This window comes from Corapipo altera, unplaced genomic scaffold (assembly GCF_003945725.1).
Source record: "Corapipo altera isolate COAL_440 unplaced genomic scaffold, ASM394572v1 75, whole genome shotgun sequence".
In the NCBI taxonomy this organism is placed as follows: Eukaryota; Metazoa; Chordata; class Aves; order Passeriformes; family Pipridae; genus Corapipo; species Corapipo altera.
Window position 1 is genome coordinate 5,051,560 of NW_020884887.1, and position 18,623 is coordinate 5,070,182.

Genomic DNA, 18,623 nt, shown 5'->3' on the forward strand with positions numbered 1-18,623 from the left:
CGGGACCGGGATCGGGATCGGGACCGGGACAAGGCCCGACCCAGCAAAGCCCCGCCCGCGCCGCGGCCCTGCCCGACCCCTGCGAGCCGCCAGCACGGCCCCGGCCCGCCATGGACCGCCGGGACCCCTGCGGAGCCGCCGCCCGGCTGTGAGCCGCCCCCCCCGCCGGGCCGGGCCCGCCCCAGGCGCTCCGGGATTCGCCGGCGGCTCCTCGGGCCTCTTCGTTCGCCGGTGGCGGCAGCCAGGAGATGGTCCGGGCCTAGCGGAGCGGCCCGCGCAGGTGAGCGCGGCCGGGCCGGGCCTCCCGCGGCCCCGGGGCAGCGCCGCCCCCGCCCCGCGCAGCCCCGGGCGCTCCCGGGATCCCCCCGGCGGGACCGGGGGTGGGAGCAGCCACTCTGCGGCGCATCTCCCGCCGGGAGCCGCGGGTTTCCCCGCGCTCGAGCCCCGCGGTGACACCCCGGGGAGTCGGGGGGGTTCCGTCGTGCCCTTCCCCGCGGGGCGCAGCCCGGGGTATCCCTGGAACGGGGGCTCGGGGGGTCCCGGTGCGGCGGGGCCGCTGCGCTCCCGGCCCAGTGATGGGTCTGGGTCTGTTCCGGTAATTGACGTCAGGGCTTTGTTCCTTCCCCTTTGCTCTCCGCGGTTCGGGGCCCGTGGATGGAGCGGGCGGGACCGGGAGAGGCTGGAGGGGCTCTGGGGGGTGTCTCGGCGCTGCCGGGCAGGTGCTGCCGAAGGTCGGGGCAGGGGAGACTCGGGGTTATGGACACAATCGCATCCCGTGAGCGGAGGGTTGTTATGTAAAGCCTCGTCCCTGGTGGGGGTTGTGTTGTACTTGGTGATCAGAAGAGCGGTCGCTTGACGTCCCTTGAGCCTGGGCTGACTCTTTTCCCTTTTCCAGTGAACAAAACAAAGCAAGAAAGTGTTGAAACGTGTAACCTAGGGGTTGGTGCTTTCAGTGCTGTGACTTTGATTCTCTTCTTGACATGAGCAAGTGAATAACTTAATTTTGGGGGACTACTGAGTGTTTGTACCCATATCTCATGTACAGCCTGGGAAACTGATGTACAGTGGAAAGGGAGCCTGGAAAGGGACAGGTGTGGGAAACCCTGTGCGACCATCCCATCTCCTTGCCTTATTACAGCCTTTTCTGGTCATTTTCTTAGGAAGACTTGGTGGCTTTAAACATTCCCGTTTCCAGTGATGGCATCAGGCCCCCCACCTGTCCCTGTGGGACTGAGCAGGCCCTTCCTCAGCATCACTCTTTAAAATGAACTTGTTCTGCTCCAGTGTGTGCATTTATTTGTCACCTTATTGCCTGCTCCCTCCCAGCTGCTGAACTTTTCTCGGGTGTATTTCCAGTTCTTGACATTCCTTTAAAACTCCTGAATTCTCTCAGGTCCCTGGCACAGGGGATTTGCAGCCTGGGGGTGTTACTGCAGAACAAGGTCTAGTGAAGTGCTTTGCGGGAGTGGTTGTGCACTGGATTTGTCATGTTGTTGTCTTCTCTAATGAGGCAAATGTGATTAAACTTCCTGGGCTGCTGTTGTGGGAGGTGTGAGACAGTCCCAGCAAACGGGGGGGAGGGTCACACTGGAGTTACACAGTGGTTGGACTGGGACTGGGGCAGATCTTGTTGGTGAGGAACAAAAAACGTTACCAATATCTTGGCCTTTATTAATGTACAATTATCAGTTTTTATCATTTCCTGGCTGCTGTACAGTGTATTTGCAGCTCTGTGCGAGAGCAAACTCTCCTCTGTTCAGCAGTTAGAGTCATAGAACCATGGAATATCCCGAGTTGGATGGGACCCACAGGGATCAAGTGCACCTCTTGGCCCTGCACAGGACACCCCAACAATCCCATCCTGTCTCCAAGAGTGTTGCCCAACTGTCAGCCTTGGGGCTGTGACCATTTCTCTGGGGAGCCTGTTCAGTGCCTGACCACTCTCTGGAGGAAGAACCTTTTCCTGATATCCAACCTAACCCTCCCCTGACACAGCTCCAGGGTCCTGTCACTGGTCACACAGAGCAGAGGTCGGAGCTGTGCCTTCACTACCCCAGTGAGGAAGCTGCAAACCCTGGTGAGGTCTGACCTCAGTGTCCTCCAGCCCAAGAAGCCAAGTGCCCTCAGCTGCTCCTCCTACAGCTTCCTCTCCAGACCCTTCACCATCTTTGTGTCCCTCCTTTGGACACTCTGTAATAACTTTAAATATTTCTGATACTGTGACACCTGAATCTGCCCCTGTGACTTCAGTACAGTTTTAACAGTGGTGAAAGAAAAGAGCAAATTTCAACTCTAGTCTCAAAACTTTCTCAGGTCCCTGATACTTCCTTTAAACATCTCTGCAGTTCTTGTTTTATGACTTTTTTCCTTGTCTCCAAAATTGAGAGAGTGAGACAGAGTCCCTGGGGTGAGGTTTTGTGCAAGATGCCACACAGAAACCCCAAAAAAGTAATTTGTACTTTTTGCATTCTTCCCAGTTCTAACAATCTGAACTTGATAAAACATGATAAAACCCCAGTAAAATATTACTTGGACTTTGAGGATGTCTTTTGAGGAAGCTGGAATGTGCAGATGCTTTTGCGTGATTATTACCCATCACTTTATTGAGAAGATGCCACATGTTTTTATCTGCACAAACCATAGAGTTCGCATTTTTGGGGGGTTTGGAGATAAATAGCTGCAGCAGAAATCTGTCCTGAGGTTCCAGGTGGTCTGTGATAAGCTGGCATGTGCAAACCACTTCCTCCTTCCTTCTGTAGCTGCTGGCAGGGACATTCTGCTGCACGTCATTTTCCACTGTGGGTGCTCCTGGATGTCAGAGGTGACTAAGGGCAGATGTGACTTGTGCCCTTACTGACTGAGAGAGCAGCTCTCAACATCTTCTAAGCACCTGTGATGAGGTGATGGTGAAACTGCTGTCATGGTGTCCCCCCTCATATGTTCATTTTCATATTCTATAAGAGGTGACACAACTGCCTGTGACTGTTTCTGGTGCCTCCCTTCCTTCCTGCTCATCCTCTTGGTTAGTGAATTTTATAATCATTGCCGCTCTTATTCTTTGCTCCAGATCAAGAGAAATTTAAGTGTTGAGGGTGGATATATTAAGAGTTGAATCTTGAGAGCTGAGACATGAAAGCAGCACCTCTCCCATAGGGAGATTTGGCCTTTCGTGGGCACGTGGAGAGAATATGAGCAGCTTCCAAGAGGCTGCAGCAACGTGTGTGTAGAGCTGGGAGTTGTTTGTTGGCGTGTCGTGTTTGGGGTCTGCTTGTGTGAGGATGTAAGAAAAGTCTGGAGATTTTGATGACTCTGAGGTCTCTTTTCTGTGGCAATAATTGTTCTCAGCCACATAATTTCAGTTTGTTACTCACATGTGGTTTGTTCTACAGGCGTATTTCCTTTCCATCACATTGCTACAGGCTCACAGCAGAGGCTAAGAAATAACTAAACTGGAGATCAGATATCTAAATTTGAGTTTAGATCAGAGATTAACAAGAAATTCTTCCCCGTGACGGTGGTGAGGCCCTGGCACAGGTTGCCCAGAGAAGCTGTGGAAGGTGTTCTTGCCCATGGCAGGGAGGTGGAACTGGGTGATCTTGAAGGTCCCTTCCGACCTAGACCATTCTGTGAGACCACCTGTGTTCCTTGTCACTTGATTTCTGTGTCTGTCTGAGTTTGTACCAAGGACGAGGTGATGTTGGTGTCATCTGTGAGAGCAGAACACCCCGAGCTGGGAGGTGGAGAGGCCTAGGATGAAGAGGGAGTGTCTGGAAACAAGTCAGGAAAGTTTAACAGATTACATTTAGATAGAGCAGAGTTAGATGTATGTAAAATCTCTTGCTAACTGTGTTAAAGTAAGAAAATAAGGAATCAAGTTCATAGAATTGCAAAGCTCGAGATGAAAGAACTTCTCTGGCAGTTATTCTTCTCTTGCAGGATCGTTCCTTCTCTGCAGTCACTAATGACTAAGGAGATGTTCTCCAGGTTGTGAAATGACAGGGCTTCTGTCACTGCTCAGGAAATTCAACTGCACAGGCTCCTGCTCCTTCCTGTCACGGAGCTTTTCTCGTGAGCGTAGTCACCCTGAACGGTTAAAGCTGTGCTGTTCTCTGGCCGTGGAGCTTTCTCCTACGGGAATCCACGTTTATTCTTTCCTTAGGTCCTTGAACTAGATGTACATATTCCAGCTGAATTAACACTTCCCGTTTTGGGTAAGCTGGTGCTCTCTGCAGTGACCCCAGGCCGTGGTCCCTGCCGAGCAGAGCACAGAGCTCAGCGTGGCACCGCCGGGGCTTCCTGCCCTGGGGCTGTGCCAGCCTTGGATGTGCCGGCCAAAATTCCATGTTCCCCGGAGCTCTGAGGATGTTTCCCTCATGCACTCGTGTCTGATTTGGTGTCTGCCACCTCTCCAGGCTCTCGGATTCTTACCACTTCCCAAGTTTCCTTCTCCAGCTTGGTGTTTTCAAGCCTCTCTTTCCCCTAACGCAGTGCTCTGTCTTTTCTGCCCAAGTGTTTGTAGTTCTTCAGGTTGTTCTGTCTCTTATTCTTACTTGGTTCATTAATTCTTGCTGATGAATGTAAAACCCAGGTTATGAACTGCCACTAGCACCAGGTACCAGCAGGAAAAAAAAAAATCTTGTGCTCTTGTGCTTTACAAACATGGAATAAGGGAAGTTCTTGCCCTGAAGTCTTGAACTAATTTTCTTCTGTTAACAACTCATTAAGAGAAATTTTCCAGCACTCCTTTCTATGGAAAACAACCCCTCACGATGCAGCTTAGAGCCCCTTTTTATTGTTTGGTTTTTTGTTGTTTTTTTTTTTTTTTTTAATAGTTCATCTTAGTTTTTATTCATGTCATAAGATTTATTGATAAATTACTTGAACATGCTGCTTTCATGTTTTATAATTAAACAAATATGGAGTGTACTTTAACTAATGTTGTAATCCTGTAGTGATCATGTTTTCCAGGAGAGACTGTTTTATTTTTCCAAATCTCTCCCTGTGGATACGTGTGCTCCTCTGCAGCCTCACAGCAGTTTCTCACTATTTATTCCCAGTACTACACTGGGAACATAAAAACTAGAGGTAGGAGACAAGAGGCAGGATAATGGTGTGATTCTCTTCAGTGTGTTTGTTTTTAAAGGATTGATGTTCCCTCATTATCTGCAGTTTCCAAGAGCAGCTTTAAGTTATTTGTCTTTGGACTGGAGACTTTCCCCAGCTTTTTAGTTTAGTGGGTTCTTCATGGAAAGGCAGAAATGAGCCCTGGAATGGTTGTGCCCCTCCTGAAGCTCCCAGAGGTGGCTCCTGGATTGGGAAGAATGTCACAGAATGTGTCAAACCAGCGGGGATCCAAAGGTTGGATAAAACCTTAAGAGATTTTAAAACTCTGTCACTTTTTCTGTATGTGGTGTTAAAATGATTCTGCACCCAGGTTTTGGTGTCACTTTGGGATCTGGAAGAGGAGGCAAATACTTGGTGTCTCATTATAGTTGGATCAAACATCCTTTTATTTACATGCATTTTCCAGTTTTAAGGAAAAATAGTAGTATGTTCCTAATTTTCAGAACCAAGCATTGGGAAAATATTGTTTCTAACCAGTGACCAGTTAAAAACTTGAGACAAGTTAAACTCTTGAGAAAGGAAAAATTGTTTACAGTTGTCCTTAACTTGGATTCTAAGATTTCACCAAAGTAAATTGCTCCATAGTAGATACTTTTCTCAACAGTTGGTTCCTGTGGAAATTTCACACCATTGAACAGTCATTCACTTTTTCACTTCATTTTCCCCTGAAATTCCTACTATTCACTTAGTGTAATCCTGTTTCAAGTGTCTGGTTTTAAATGAATATTTAGTATTTATAGGTTGTCTGCTATATTTTAAATATAAATTGTGCTTAAAAATACTTTGTATTTCCATGAGGGTCCCCATCTGTGTTGACATTACTATAGAAGCTCAAATCTGATCATAATTGTCCAGCTTTGTACGTTGACATGGAGGGTTTTTTTGATTCTGCATTTAATTTAATTTCCAAAAGACGTTAAAGAGATTTCAGTGATGGAAGTGCTTAAATGGTTTTAATCAGGCTTTGATGTGCACAAATCATTAAAGCGAGGAGGATGAAGAGATAAGAGTCCACAATTCTCTTTGTACAGTTTGTCTGCAGAGGAACTAATGGAGTAGGAAGGAAATATTAAGAAGGAAATCCTAAAGGAGCAGGAGCGGTGTGGGTTGTTCCCAGGAACAAGGGACAGGACAAGAGGAAACGGCCTTAAGTTGTGCCAGGGGAGGTTTAGGTTGGATGTTGGAAAAATTCCTTCATGGAAAGGGCTTTCCAGCCCTAGCACAGGTTGCCCAGGGCAGTGCTGGAGTCCCCATCCCTGATGGATTTAAAAACCATGTGGATGTGGCACCTGGGGACATGGGCAGTGTTGGCCTTGGGAATGGTTGGACTGGATGGTCTTGGAGGGCTTTTCCAACCTAAACCATTCTAAAATGTTATTTTTTCTTATAGGGAAGGGTAACAGCAAACCAAAAAAGCTACATCAAAATGGGAATTTAGTTTGTTTGATGTTGTGTATTTTGTGGGCAGAGGAGTGACCAGAGTTTCTGGGGGGAAAAAAAAAAAAGAGATCTTCCAATTTCATTTTCCAGTATTGCATTGCTGTTGGCATAAGCACTTCCTTACTTAATTAAAAAAATATTAGGTCAAAGTCCAAATTTGAGAAACTGAGCCATTAAGGTGAAAATTTCAGAAAAATTGAATATGGGAAAGAGATTAAAGGACAAGTTAAAGGACTTACCTTACATGTTGTAATTTTAGAAAGTTGTTCTGTACTTTGGAACAAATAAGAAAATTAACCCAGTGGAAGTTGCTGGGAGTCAAAGATGCTTGATTTTACGAAGATGTCTTAATACTATTTTATTCTTGTAACTTCACGAGCCTTGGAGCACAAAGATTGCCCAAGAGGAGATAAAATGGACTGATATACCGATATTTTTCCTGTCTCATGGGGTTTTTTTTGATGTTCTGGGTGGTCCTATATGGAACAGAGGTTACTGATAGTGTTGTTTGCATGTTTCGAGGAGGTTTTTGTATTTTTGGGTGGCTGGGGTGTTGTGTTTGTTTGAGATTTACCATTAAACCCTCCAGCTCACCTGTGGTTTGTGACTTTCTTACACTGTACCTACTTGGAACATTGTTTTAATTTGTGAAGTTTTGGATTTATATTTAATTGTTATATTTTAATTTAATTAATTGATATTTAATTTTATTCTTCTGTTGCCAGTAGGATAAATTAGCATCATATTGAAGCGTTGATCTAACATGATGAAAACTCTGGGGTTTGGTGTAAACCAGCCTTTAAAAGATAAAGGGTGAAAAGGTTTTTCCTGAAGCAATGATTACTTGTGCTGAAAGAGCTGCACTAATTATATTTAATGAGCAAAAAATACAAGTAAGGAGTTTGCACTGTGACACATTCTTAGCCAATAATTACCAGAAATATGTTTTAATAGGAGAGAGTTTTAACAAGTAGTCTTCAGCTTAAATTTGTTAATCACTAATAACCCTCTAAAATCCACCTTTCTTAATTTTTTTTCTTCAGTGGATTTTCTTTGGTGGTTTTTCCTTCGTTTTTTTTCCCTTCAGTTTTTTTGCTTCGTGTTGTTTTTTTTTCCTTCAGTTTTCTCTTTTTTTTTAATGGAAAAAGTTGCATTATTTCCTGGCCACATGAAGCAAGATCCATGCTGAATTGACATTTAAAGATGTTTTCACAGCAGCCTCTTCACATACCTAATTGACTCCAATAGCTTGTGTTGATTTTTGGGGGGGGGGGTTTTTTTTGTTTTGTTTATTTTTTTGGTTTGTTGGTTTGGTTTTTTTTATTTATTCAGAGGAATGTTAAAATACATCCAGTCATGATTTACTAACAGACTCAAAAGCTATAAATGATCAGAATGGGTGTGGTCTAATCGTCATTTTTATTTAAGAGTACAAAATTTGGATCTTGTTGGCTGGTCTAATGGGCTGATTTCTTGCTATTCAATTATAAATATGAAGTTATGCAATCAGAAAAATTATTACATGTGACTCTCACTCTAAATAGTGAGTCATACCTTAATAATTAATATTAGCTTGTGCTTAGTAGAATTCAGTTAAATCAGCCCACAAAGAGGAGTTGCCAACAGTACCAGGTGCCCGAGAAGGGCACCAGAACTGTTTAACTAGAGCTGGTTTGTCTGACACGTGCCTGGGAGCTGGAGGAATGAGAAGCATTTCTTGCCGAGTAATTTCTGTGGCACTTGAAGCAGTTTGGGCTGTTCCAGAGCTCTTTGCAGGCTCCAGCCCCGACCCGAGCACACGCTCAGTCTGAGCTGAACTGGGCTCTTGCATGAAGGGTTTTGAAATTCAGCTGGATTTTGACACTGCTTTTGCAACGTCCCTTGTGTTTGTCTTTAACTTCATGTGACAAAAAGCTGAACTTCTTTCTCTGGTGGCAAAACTCAGAGAGTTTCTCTGGCTGTAAATTAAATGTGTTTTTAGGATCCTGTGCTTTGCAGTTACACACCTGTCAGGTCTTCAGGCTCATATTTGACAAAGCCCATTGGGAGCAGCAGTTCCACACCAGCTTGTACAACTCATTTGCTAGTGTATCAAATGCAGAAGTTACGTTGTTGGTTTAGGTAGACCAAAAACTGTTCTGGGGACAAGAGTTCATAATAATGACTATTGATAATGATGCCCTCTGTGGTGTAATGGCACAGAGTTACACTGTGCCCAGACTGCCCTGCCTGGGACATGAGGCTTCTTCTGTGCAGGTGGCTCAGTTTCCTTTTGGTACTTAAATCTCTGTTAACAGCATGACTTTTGTTTTAAGGCCACATCCAGAAAAGTGCAAACAACTGCAAGAACTTTGGGGGAAAAAAGCCCCAAACGTTATCATCATGGGAAAATGAGGTTGTGTCATTTTATTAAAAGAGTTTGTATAGCTCTATTTTCTACAATAAATAGAATAGTTAGCTCTATATTCTGTGATAAATTAACATTTATCAGCTGTTTTCCTGGGGTAACAGATACTACACTGAATACCTTGATGCTCAGTGGTGGCTGAAATATTAATGATTTTCTCAGTCTGCTTAAGGGGGTTATAAAGTACAGGTGGCATTTAGTAGGTGGGATGAAAGGTTAAAACTTTCCAACTTTTTTAAGCAGTGTTTGTTTGGAAGCACAACACATCAAAGCTGTGGCTTTCCTGCTGCATTTCAGCTTCCCTCTGTAGATAGTTCTGGTCCCTTCCTCTCACTTCCAAATTTTTTTTTGCTTTGTCTACAAATCTTAAATGCTTCTCTTCCCTAGTGGGTTTTTGCAGAGTTTAACTACAATATGCTCTCATCTTCAGTGTATTTAAATTTAAAAAGAAAGTTGTAAGTTAGCAGAAAGCATCCCAGGTCTCGGAGCTGTCACATCATTCACGTACATTTTAGACAGGTGGGAAATGGTGATAAGTTTGGTAAACTCTTTGCATGCAAGTCAGGGCTGAAAACTGGGAGGGAGAATCTGTATTCTCTCTTTTTTGGTACTCAAAATTGTGGATTTTACAAAGGCTCCTTCAAGCTCTGAAGCAATCGTGGAACTGCTGCAGCTGCCATTGGGGAGCACTGGTGCTGGGAGTGTTCAAGCCACCACTTTTGAAAATATATTGATAATAATGTATTGACAATAATTTTGAAAATATAGTGATGCTGATGTGCATCGACTCAGGTGGTTTTGATGTTTCCCTTCCACCCCCTTCAGTTGTTCTGGGAACAACCTGGAAACATAATTCACTTTGGGTCTCTGAATCTTTCTGTGTCACGCCCTGAGTGTTTTCCCATGGTTCTGAGGAGAGTTAAATTATAAAATGATGAAGTTTTTAACTCTGGCTGCTCTTCTGACGTGCTCCCCAGCATCCATCTGGTCTTCCAACCACATTACTTGCTGCCTGTTACAGATAAAGTTCACCTATGACAGTGTGATGCAAAAAACAGTAATTTAATGAGACTTGTGGAATTTCATTGGGTTTTGTTATTAAATGGGTTTTAAACAGGTTGGTTATTCCTACTCTCTGTTTTGGGGTTGTGGAGTGTTCAATCTTTTCTATTTAAAAATAACCCTGCTCCCAAAATACCTATTTTGAACCTGCACAGATTTCCCAAATTCAGCATAACAAGTTCCAATACATTTCTGTGTGAGCACAACCAGGATAGTGGGGTGAACAGAGGCTGGGAGCTGCTGTGGACATCTGCCCTGGATGGGGGCTTGGACCAACACCAAAACCAAACTCTCAAATTTTAAAAATTCCCTTCTGCTTTAAGAACCAAGTAGAGCTGGGCACAGGATGCTTTAACAGCCCTAAAATATTTTATTACTTGCTTGTGTTGTGAAGATGCATCAAATAAAAGCTGTGTTCAGAAAACAAGCTGTGTTGAGGCAGCAAGGGAGGAGGCAGAGACTCTATCAGTGGTTACATGGTGTTGGACCGAGGAGACCTTGCTACTGCAAGCAGTTACACAAGACCCAAGTGGTTTGGAGAGTGGCAGAATTCATTATCTCAAACCCTGATGTTCATTTCAATGTGTGATGCAGCAGAGTGTGTGAACCTTGGTCACGGTAGGAAGTCCAAGATAAATGTCTTGTGAGACAGTGCAGACAGATGATCTTTGAGTAAAGCTGGAGGAAATGACAGTTAAACCAGGGTAAAGTATTTGATAAACTTTTTCTCTCCTTTCTTTTTCAGTAGTTAAGATGGGAGAAGGATGTGAACCTTGAATGTGATTTTCCCTTTTGCCTTTTTACTCCTAATTTAGATGGCACCTCATTAAAACCTTGTCTGCTGTTTCAAATCTGACACAGAGCAGATTTATCAAAGAATTTCTGTCAGTGAATCCTTTCTTAATCCTAATGCCACAGAGTTCATAACACTCAAATGTAATGATATCTTTTATGAAAGTAAATTAATGTGAGGAAGTCAGAATGATAATAGCCAGATTAATGTTAGATGTCTGAAAAACTATTGCTTAATAAAATTTAAACGGCAGTTGTCTTGGCTTCAAAGTTTAAGCAGAAGAACATGTAGGCACAGGAATTGGGTTATTAAGTTTCTGCCCAATTAGAGGGCAGAAATTTGTTGAGAAACAGTATTGGAATATGCTTTGGTTTGCCTGTGTGGACATGAAAGGAGTGCATGTAAAAACCTTGTGTTCAGGATGGTCCATCTGTGCACTGGCTGAATTATTGACTTTGGCAGCAATGGAGAACGGCAGAGATGGGAAGGATGTTATTTGTTGACTGGGAGATAAAATTGGGCTGAAGTTTGCCAGGAGTGAGAAACAAAACTGTGACTGGTCAAGCGCTGAGTTTGGTCTGTGCTGTTGGGCTGTTAGTTTTGTTTTCTGAGCTGTAGGATGTCAGGGCTTGAGCTGCAGATGCTGATAAAGAGAATATCATTGCCTGGTTAAGAAAGTCTCCTGTTCCTGACAGTAGTTTTGGTATTGCAGGATGAGGCAAACAGAAATGCAAAAGCCGAGGAATGCAAAGTTGAAATTGAGCTTTGCTGAACAGTAGCAGCTTCACTTCCCTCTCCTGGCTCAGGCTTGGTTCTTGTGACGGGAGTTTATTGAGGCTCCTGTGTCTTATCTGACTGGGTGTTGTGGTAGGTGCAGAAAATGACCATTTTGGTAGGTGGTAACTCTGTTGTACGACATTGTTCAGTCCTACAGACTTCCTCCTCCCCTGAGTCAGTAACTGCACTGTCGGGTCCCTCCTCTGTGGGATCTGTGCCATCAGATGGAGCTTTGTGATGGAGAGAGGGACTGTGGATGGGGAAATGAACCTTCCTCTGCTCTCTGTGCACCAGGAGAGGAGGAGAGAATGTGAAGCTGTCCTGTCACTTCCCAGACTTTCCTGCCGCTTCCCTTGTTTCTCTACCATTTCTGAAGAGACGGGACAGAAAGGAGGGACTGAAGCTGATGTGAGCAGCTCTGTTCTCTGTGCAGGAAAAGAGTTGGGAATTTATTTCTGTGTAAGGTTCATCAGGGAGGAGGGAACCAGATGTTTTACCTACTGTGTAATACTTCTGCACAAAAATGAGACATTTTAAAGGATGGGTGGTTGTGCATTTTTTCAGATCCTCTGAGTGAATTACATCAAATTCTTCTTGGATATAAACAGTGTTAGACTCTCTTATCAGTATGTTTTAGAAATGGACTTAAAACTTGGGTTTGAATGAGCTGTACTGCAAGTGCTGAAAATAGAACTTTCTTCCTTGACTTGACTTCTAAAATCCATTTGCTGGGTGTGCGCTTTTACCTTAGTTCTTTTACTTTACCTTGGAAAGAAGAGTGGAACTAGATGATCTTTAAGGTCCCTTCCGACCCAAACCATCCTGTGATTCTGCCTTGCTTTTATGTGCTGGATCTCACATATAATGAATTATATACCAGTTCTCATCTGAACTGGTTTAATGAAATACTTACAGAGTCTCTTTCTAAAGGATCACCAAATCCCTTTCCAGTGGTTAGTGTTGAGTTACAAATGATCCCTGTAATTCTTTTATATTATCCATCATTGCCCTGTGTTGGCTCCTCAGGTAGAAGATGGTGACTGATCCTTGGGTAACCTGATATTTGATGGATGGAGGGGGACTCTGGCAGATAAAACTCAAGAGCAGGATGTAATTACTTGCATCATCACTTGACTGGGACGCTGGAATTAACAACGTGCTCCTGCAGAAAGTGCTGTGGGATTTTTCTCAGCTAACGGTGGTGAGGGATTTGTGCTCATTTGTCTGAGGAGCAGTGGCAAGTCCAGGCACATTGTGCTCTGTGGGGATTTTTGTGGTGCTTTGGAGCTGAGTGGGAAGGAGAAGTGCCTGCAGCAAACTGCTGGCTCTGCCCTCCCTGGGAGTTCTGTCAAACATTAACCTGACCTAGGCCAACTCGCTTTTTTTATTATTTTTATTTAAAACTCTCCCACCCTCACAATATGTACAAAGGTGTTCCCGTCTGGCTCTTACGGCACTTTATGTTCCCCCATGGAATGTGCAGCAGGAATCCCTAATCTGAAGGGTGGGATACAAACGGTTGTGTTTGTGTTACAGAAATGAGAAACGTTTATGTTTCAGTTAGTGGTGAATCACTGATTTATATTTGTATCATATTAGCAATACAGTTGTATTTGAATCCTATTTCCAAGAACTCAAACGGAGCCTTGGAAGGAGGGACAACTCTCTTCTGGAGATGGAGCTGTGGAAGAGTTTGTTCTCATCAAAATACCCAAACAGAATTAAGGCTCGAGCTGTCCTGTGTTCAGCTGTGCAGCCTCACTGTGTGATACGGAGTTACTGAGTTATAATTTTGGAGTACTACTGGTATCACCAACCTTTTCCTTGCTGGAGCAGATCCCATGTGGAGTCCTCCCAAACCAAATCCCCCTCCCTTGGCACGGAGCGCTGCAGCAGTATCAGAAGGTGTGAGGGAGAGAAACAGAAAGCTTCATCCTTTTGGGAAGTTGGGGTTTGCCTGTTTCTGAACACATATGAATATTATTCAAATTCTCTGTAAGCTCTTGTGTTTAGTTTTGTTCCTTGTTTCAGTTATAAAACTCTGAAGATGACTCTGTGCTGCTTCTGCTGCTTCTGTATTTGCAGCATTGTGATTATTCTTTAAATTTATCCTGGATAATCCTCCTGTTTGTGCTCTTTTGGGTAAAGCTGTATCATTTTAGTAGGAAATGTTATGTTTTTTCTGCATTTTTCTCCTTTACCATAACATAGAAATCTGGAAGTTAAGATTACACATTCACTTTTATTGTGAAGTATCAAGTATTGTTAAGTATCTTGGTGACACCAGAGCACGTTCCTCTTTGTGTAGCAGTGGGGTTTTGTTGTTATTTTTCAACTTTTCCCTTTTTAAACAGCTTTTCTGTGAGCACATTTTAAAAGCTGACACTGGCATTTTAGTGCAGGATTTGTGGCAATGCCATGCTCCATGCACAAACTGGGAGAAGCTTGCTGTGCCAGCTCCTGAAATGCCCCTTGCTGTTCATGCTACAAGTAAGAAAAGTATTTGAAATAATTAACAGGCATCTTTGGGAGGGAGTTGGGTGCAGCATTAAGGCAGCTTCAGGTATTTTTAAATGCCTTCTTAAAATATAATTCCTTATTGCAAACAGGCTTTCTAGCCTCTTTTTCCCCTCCTTTTAAGAAAAAAGAATACAATCATGGGAGTTGTGTGTGCCCCCCGAGCTGGGTGTGCCCCGCACAGAGCCCGAGCTACTCTGTGTTCTCTGAACGTGTTGATCGTTTGTGGCCAAATGTTGTCAAACAAAATTTGTGTTTCAGCACTGCCAGTTAACCAACACTGGATAAATGAACTGTTTGATTCCTCTTGCTTGTGAAACCAATTGAGATGGAAGAAACCTTGGAGTTAAATGAGGATGTCTTGAAGGAAGTGGAGGTGTTGTAAACAGGCTTTGAAGATCCACGAGTGCCTGGTTGAGATGTGGTGGGTTTGGATCCCTTTTAAGGGGCTGCACTTGGAGGGTTCCTCGGGCCAACCTTCACCTTTGATGGTTTTACCTTATGGTGCCTGGGAAGATGGAGAGATAGTGCTGGTGGTGAACTGGGTTGAGGGCAGGAGCTGGGATGCCTGATGTGGTTCAAGGGGGTGAGAAGAGGCTGCCAGACCAGGGTTTGGCCAAGGTCCTCTTTAACAGCATTGCCAGGAAAACTTTGACGGTTGTGGGTGTGTTGATTGGGGTTTATTTTTAGTCTGAAATTGTGGTCCAAAAGTCCCAGACCTGGGATGTGCCCCCCCTGCCTGGAGCTAGGGGAGTGGGAGGTGGGAAGCAGGAGAAGGTGGCACCAGTGCTGCCGTTTCATAACACTAGTTATAAAATCCAAGATGATGATGGCTTGAGGAAGCTCAAGCCAAAGCCATGCCCTTGTTGGATTAAGGATGAACAGAAATACCAAATAGGATTTAGGAAGACTTTGGAAGGAGAAGTTAAGATTGTGTTTCTGGTACGGGTGATTTGAGTGATACTTGAACAACTGATGTGCTTGGTGGGCCTGGAGCAGTAATTAATGATGATTAAAGAATATACACAAGGGAATGTTGTGTCAGAAGTTTCTGTGAGTTCCCTGCGGGTTTTCCTTCTTTCTTTCAACTCTTCCTATTGAGCTGGAACAGAGGCGTGAGATCTGAACAGTCAGTTGTGCAGTCACATACACACAGACTGTGTGGAGTTCAGCAGGGCACACCGAGCACAAATAATGACTCAAAACACGTAGAGTTAAACTTCCTAAAAATGGAAATACTGTGCTGTGCTTTAGGCCCGTTCTCTAATTTCTTTTAATTTTTGAACTTCTCTTTTCCCAGATGTGGAAATTAAGGTGACTTTGGTCCTTGCTGCAGGGACCTGTTTTGTCTCCCTTAGCCTGGCTCTGCTTCTCCTTCACACTTTGCTCAGGACTCCTGGGAAAAGGGAAATTATAGCAACATCCTCTTGGTAGCAGCAGGTACAAGGCAACAAGATCTTCATTTTCCACTTCCAGGCCTGGTGTGCAGAGAGACAGGAGCAGAGGAGCTGTCCTCTTGCCCAGAGGATGGGGTAGGAGTGATGGGAGCTTGGCTGCCCCCAACTCCTCCCAGCTCTTCCATCCTGTGGGAAAAGGTTTAAATGTGGGAGAGGGAGAAGCAGTTCTGCCTCTGAGCAGCCTGCACTGCTGGTGGGAGCAGTGGTGGGGCAGAGCTCCTTCCCCCAGCCAGAATCCAAACTGAGAGATAACAGAGCACCAGCAGGAGATGGGATTAGTGTCCACTCCAAATTGGGGAAAAAACCTGAGGACTGGCAAACAGTACAGAACTTTGGTCATACCATTAAATTTTATATAGTGGATTTTACAGGGTTGGTATAATTCAAGTGGTCTGAAAACTTAGTTTTGCAATTTCCTTGGCACTGAAGGTAGCTGCTGGCAACATGGATCAGTAGACAGGCCTTGGTCGTCTGCTTTACCTCTCCTTGCTTTTCCTCAACATGGGCAGCTTATTTTCTGGTACATCTTGTGGCTGTGCAAGATAGGAAGTTAATTGGGAAGTTGTCTGAAGTTCAGAGCTAAGGAAGCCTCACTAACTTCCTTTATTTACACATTTAGTGGTAGTGTGATTTTAATAGCTTCGTACACATTAGAGGAACTTAAAATAGCTCTGTGTAGAGATTAGATGATTAGATACAAACAGGTCTAACTTGAATCCCATTCAAACTATTTGCTCTAATAAAAAATGTAAAAGAATTCAAGAAAACTAAACCCAATCTCCCTAACATGACTACCCATGAGTGTTTTATCATTTACTACATTACAAAAGACTGGGGAGGAGTGGTTAAAAGTGTGATTAACTGCTGTATTTCTGATGACTAATTTTACATAGACCTGGGCAGGTACAGCCAGATCAGTTCTGGGTTTGCTCCAGCTCATATCTCAAATGAATCTTTGCTGTAATGTTCCTTTGTGTTGGTAAAAATGCTGGTTTTTCTGCAGTCCCAAGAGTTATTGTAAATGTTGGTAAAATTTTAAAAGATGATCCTTGACTCTGTAAAAAATAGGGAAAGTCTTTGTTAATATTTAACCCTCTATTTGAAAATTATAGATATAAAATTCTTTAGAATTATAATATTCTGAATGTACAGCTGTATATAATTCCCAATCACATCCCTTTAATGAGAATGAACCACCCAAAACCAGGGCACTTCTATTCTCTGCCTCAAAATTTGCCTTCAAGAGTAAATGCCGGAGACTCAGACTGTTCTAATTGGCTTTAACTGATCAGTGTCTATAATTAAATTTGTTATTTGTCTGTGTTTAAATCCTGCATGTGTAAGAAATTGGGCTGAAGTCTGAAGAATGAGCTTTTTAGGCCTCAAACTTTTAAAACAAGTTTGTCATGAATGCCAAAATAATCCAGGGGATTTGCTGGCCACATTCCAGTGCATAGATCCCTCTCTCAACCTTGATGGTCACCTGCAGTTACATGAGTTCAGCTGATTACAGGGGAACTGGAGAAAAAAGTGATTTTTCACATAAAGTTTAAAATGTATTGTGTTCATAGGCTTGATATCATCATTGCATGCTCATACCTTGTTTATGGTGCAGGGAAATACAACAAACCTGTTGCCTTAAAAAGCATTAAAGATCTAAACTTATACCTTGGCTTTATTCTGGTTTAGGTGTCCTCTTAGACTTCACTGTTTTCAGAGTAATAGACAAAATGAAGCCAAATGAATAAAAGAAGTGTAAGAGACTATAATATTATTGAGGTGAAGAGATTTGTATTTTAAAAACTGAGTGATGGGTTGAAGTTTTCCTGTTGAGAATGGGATAGCTGGGTTTACACAAATTTCAGGGTCATACTGTAGCAAGTTTTTTTTCTTTTTAATAGGCAGCTGTCTAAAAACACGAAATAATGGTTTTCTAAGCAGTCAACATTTTCGTTTTAGACTGCAAATTATGTGGAAGAACATCACTTTTTCTTGGGAACACCTCCTGTACTTTGTGCAGATCCGTAAAGCACATTTCTAAATCACTTAGTAGAAAGTTTAGCACATGTTGTGACTGCCCTATCCCTGGAAGTGTCCAAGGCCAAGTTGGATGGGGCTTGGAGCAACCTGGTCTAATGGGAGGTGTCCCTGCCCATGGCAGGGGATGGAATAGATGTGCTTTAAGGTCCCTTCCAACCCAAACCATTCTGGGATTAAATGTTAAAGGAATTAGTACCACCTTATTTCTCATCTTACTTTGTTTGCTCCTTTAAGTCCCAATGCTTTATCAAGTTCAGAGGGAATCTTTTCCAGCTTTTGTGTGTGTGTGTGTTGCAACAATTTGATGTATTTCTGTTAACACCAGCAGCACAACCAAACTGCAAAGTAAAATTTGTAAGAAGGGGTATTAGCAAGTTTTTAATCTGAATTTTTTGCAGTAGGAGAATATGGTCCAAGGCAGAAGGTGCAATATTGCCAGAACTTCCCTGAAATTACTGCTCTGAGTAGAAATGCCTTTTGGGAGTCAGGGGAGGAAGGGAGACCTGGAAACCACATCAAAGCTTGAGGTTAGAAGATGTTGGAGGATGGGTGCCAAAAAAAGGTATGTCGGCACCAAAAATAAACCCAAACCTACAGGAAAAGCCAGGCACTGAATGGGTGGGGGGTTACAGAACATCTGGGGGTTGTGGGGGAGAAAAGGTATTTTAGAAATGAATGGGAGATGTGCAGCGTGGGCTGAGACAGCGAAATGAGTCGAGCGGTGAAATGGTTTGAAATAGTTACTTGCCTGAGGACTTTGTGGATTTTTTTCAATATTTTTTTTTTTTGAATACTGCATAAAGTTTCCCTGTTAGAGCAGCTGTGGATTGGGGGTTACAGCTCTTTGGAGGGGGAAGTGGCTGAATTTGGACAAACCTCTGGGTTTGAGGAGTTATGATCCTCATTCTTTGGCCAAACAGGACCAGGGGCTGACTCTGTGCACTCCCGTCCCTCTGTGCACTCACATCTCTCCTTGTTTCCTTCTGTGATCAGAAATTATCTGTTT

The 18,623-nt window shown here is 43.5% G+C and overlaps 1 protein-coding gene across 7 annotated transcripts in view; it reads left to right on the top strand.

Annotated features, from left to right (window-relative positions):
- AFF4 (AF4/FMR2 family member 4) overlaps positions 1-18,623 on the top strand; it is a 56,987-nt gene continuing 38,364 nt past the window's right edge. For 5 of the 7 annotated variants that reach the window (XM_027643175.1, XM_027643171.1, XM_027643173.1 and 2 more), the window contains exon 1: positions 1-280. The gene's annotated coding sequence lies outside the window, so the exon portion shown is untranslated. The remainder of the gene's footprint in view (positions 281-18,623) is intronic. The other 2 variants (XR_003527617.1, XM_027643170.1) reach the window with 2 other exon arrangements.